The following is a 4,062-nucleotide window of genomic DNA, read 5'->3' as shown; positions in this document are numbered from 1 at the left end:
AAAAAGCAGCCGAAAACGGACGGAGAGGGGCGATGGGTCACATATCTCAGAACCAGAGGAATACTCAGCCGCACTCTGCTGTAATGACCGCGATGGCGTTGCCTCGGAGAATGAACAGCGACACTGGCTGCAGTAGCCACTCCATCTTGCAGGGCTTATTTTTCGGATGAGTCACCGCTCTACCTATTTTGTGGAGGAAATCGGTAGCACGGTGTCCCAGAACACCTGACGTCTCGACGGCAACCGGTCAGGTCCCTGTACTTATTGTCCTTTCTCTCCTCCGCGTTACGGGTGGCAACACCGGAGTTTGCAGCAGATGCCGCGAGTTGGGAGCCAGAGAATGTGTCGCTATACGTCGTGTCTCACACTAGAGATCTGGGTCAAACTAAAGCGTTTGACCCGGTGACAAAATTTAAAAAAAAATTAGTCTAATAGGTGTAAAACAACTGGCTGGGAACGAATATGAAGGGAAAAAAATGCGCGGTGGGGAGCTCCGGAGGTGATAACATAAATGACTGCTTAGATACTGGTGTACATTCACAACCCAACAAGGCAACCGACATGTGAATGCAGTTCTAACTGAAGAATGTATTTTTATAGGCGTAAAGTGGATGTCGATCGACTCTTGAGTTTGTATTTGTGTGTCTTCTTTTAGCTTTTACTTGTTTCGGTCACTGGACTGTGGCCATGCTGGGGCACAGTCTTGAAGCTCTGGTACATATTCCATCGGGCTCTTACGCCCGACCTGGTAAGTTACTTGGACGTAAACAAACCAATTCCGGTTATCAAGTGGTGAACCAAAATGTGGGTCCCTAAAGGTAAAGAGTGAATATACTTGCTCCATATGTTGTTACGCATTGGGAAACTTTCGTTGTTAAAGATGTTGGGGAGATCCATTAATGATTTTGATGGAAGCAGATTGGTTTTCTTTTGAAGAGATGTGAAAGGCCATTGCTACGGTATTCAGCCATTGGAGGGTTTATTTAGTCGGGTACGTTAGCTGCAATGCTTATTTTTTTTAAAGCCCTGTACATATTCTATTGCTGTTTTGCCGAAACGGTAAGTTACGAAGACGTGGGGTGTAAACGCAAACACACATATACATACGACAGGCTTCTACACAGCTTCCGTCAACCGGATTCACTCACAAAGTATAGGTTGGAATGAGGGCTATAGAAGAGGCCCAACACGCCGCGTAATGAGGCTGAAACCGAAAGCACATGGTTAGAAAGCTGGCTTCTTAACCACATAACCATGAACCATGAAAAAGGAGGAGATATAAAACTTGGAAGGAAATAAAAATTAAGACAATAAACCGCCAGCTATTACTCATGTCAGTGAATCAGGTTTCTGAAAGTAGTTTCACCGTTCAGTTGATACAAAACTGAGTGATGATGACACACAAGTATGACTAAAGCTGGATGACAGGTTGGCGGGGAAGGGGAGTGTATAGCTGCTTGAGGATAGTTTCCCTTGCATCTTTTACACCAGGTTACACAGGTAGGCAAATAGACATACATACACACATGATCTATGGCTTCCTATATTAACACGCCTATGTGTGTGTGTGGGAGGTGTAAATATAGGTTTGGTAATACAAACAGTAAATTTAATCCAAAGCATGAATATATATGTGTGTGTGTGAGTGTTTTGCTTTAAGACAGCAGTGGCATGAAACGTTAGTCACAACACAAAGTCTCAGCTCCAGTTTTAATTATATATATATATATATATATATCAATCATAAGGGTACACAAATGCACCTGCCTGCTAGAAATAAGAATTAAAACCTCCGTTTAAACCACCAATAATAACACAGATGTTTACGATAGAAAACTAACAGTAGTCGGACTAATGGGCCAAACAAAATCTTTCACTTATATATATAGCCCAATGCTATATAAATACTCTCTCCTAAATATTTGCTCCTTATTGGTATATATATCATCATCATCATCGTTTAACGTCCGCTTTCCATGCTAGCATGGGTTGGACGATTTGACTGAGACTGGTGAACCAGATGGCTACACCAGGCTCCAGCACACACACACAGTGGCGGACTGGGTCTAAAAATATTGGTTGCTAAGGAGGCCCTGCCGCAACTACAATGCTATCATTTATTTTTTTTTTGGTTAGAAGTATTCTTTTCACCTGTCTACAAACACAGCCAGGTTGAAATAATTAATGCATTTTTCTAGGAGCGAATAAAAAATTCTCAACTTTTCTTCCTTCGTTCTTTTCTGCAGTCTCCAGCAGTTAGGTCATTGCTGTTTCACCTGAAACAGCTGTTAAGTTAGACCTATTGCACAAATCCATTTTCTTTTTTTTTCTTTACTCTTTACTGTTTCTTTTTGTATTCCATGTAAATATACTTATTAAACCTCCTTGCATTTATCTGCCTTTCTAATTCTATGTGTGTGTGTGTGTGTAGGTGCAGTATAGCTGAGGAGTTAAGAAGCTCCCTTGGCAATCATGAGGTCCTGCTTTCAAATCCACTGCATGACATCTTGGACACGAGTTCCTTTCAATTGTAGGACTATGGATATGTCAACATCTCTCAGTTGACTCTTCCGACTTTAAACACCACCACTTTGAAGATTTTAAACATCCTTTCCAGAGCTAATTTACAAAATCTTGTTTCTAACCTTCCAACTCATAAGTTATCAACATTTAGCAAACAAAAAAAAAAAAAAGTTGTATTTGTTGGTCTTTTTCCACTTTATTCAAGGATAACCAAGTAGATCTGATGTGAAAAGAAAACTCATAGATTCATAATGTATAAACCCTCATTTAACGTCCACTTTTTCATGCTTGCATGGGTCAGACAGAATTTGTTGAAGCAGGTTTTCTACCCTTAGGTGCCATTCCTGTCATCAGCCTTCACCTGTTTCCAAGCAAAGTAATATTCTTCAATAGTGAGAGAGATTTTTCACAGAAGACTGGAAATAAACAATAACAATTGCATAATGGTGATGTTTGACTACCACCATCACACACAATGTCAAGACAAGTGAGGGGCTCCTTTCAGTTTCCATGTACTAAATCTTCCTACAAAGCTGAAGTCCAGCCAAGGTTTTAGTAGAAGACACCTGGCACTGAATCAAAGGCCATAATGGTCTTCACCACAGCTTATACTCACACCTTAATTATACACACACACACACGCTTGCCGACTGGGCAGCACCTTTGGTATCTTCTGCTACAGCACTGACCAAACCCCTGAAAGTAGATTTGGTTGATAGAAACAGAGTGAAGCTTGTTGTATACATGTGTTTTTGTGTATCACCTTGTCTTGACATTATGTAACAGTTCTAATTAAATGTGATGCCATTCCATTCCAATTTTCTATGCAAATATATCTAGCATCCACCACCACCACCATGTGAGCTCATGTATTTAGGGAAAAGTTGTGTCTCTAAGCTTCAAGTAGGAGCTGAGATGTGACATTAAGGAAATAGGGTAATAACTAATAATAGTTCTTTCTACTATAGGCAGAAGGCCTGAAATTGATTAGATTGACCCCCCTCCCCCCAGGTACCCGATTGGTATTTATTTTATCAACCCCCAAAAGATGAAAGGCCAAGTAAATCTCTGTGATTTTGAACTCAAAAAGAGCCACAAGAAATGCTGCGAGTATTTGGTCCTATGTTCTTATGACCTTACCAGTTAATAATAATATAATAATAATAACGATAGTAATAATAATGATAATAATTTCAAATTTTGACACAAGGCCAGCAATTTCAGGGAGTGGGTAAGTCAATTACATCGATCTGAAGCAAGACGGAGCTGGAGCAGGTGATGCAGTAGGAATTTGCCTGAAACTATCAAATATTGAATAATAATAACAATAATAATAATAATAATAATAATAATAATAATAATAATAAAGAGGTTTGATGCAATTCTTGGTTCAAGTTGTAAGAATATGGCAAATGAAGTTGTTTAAATTTCTTTAAATTTTTATTTCAATATTATTTTTATCTGTTTTAATAGAAAATATGCTTTTAAGAGAAATAATCTTTTCAGGGATGGGGAAGAAAAAAAAAACAAAAACAATTC

Source organism: Octopus bimaculoides, chromosome 23 (assembly GCF_001194135.2).
Source record: "Octopus bimaculoides isolate UCB-OBI-ISO-001 chromosome 23, ASM119413v2, whole genome shotgun sequence".
Classification (NCBI taxonomy): Eukaryota; Metazoa; Mollusca; class Cephalopoda; order Octopoda; family Octopodidae; genus Octopus; species Octopus bimaculoides.
This window is presented reverse-complemented; position numbering follows the sequence as displayed.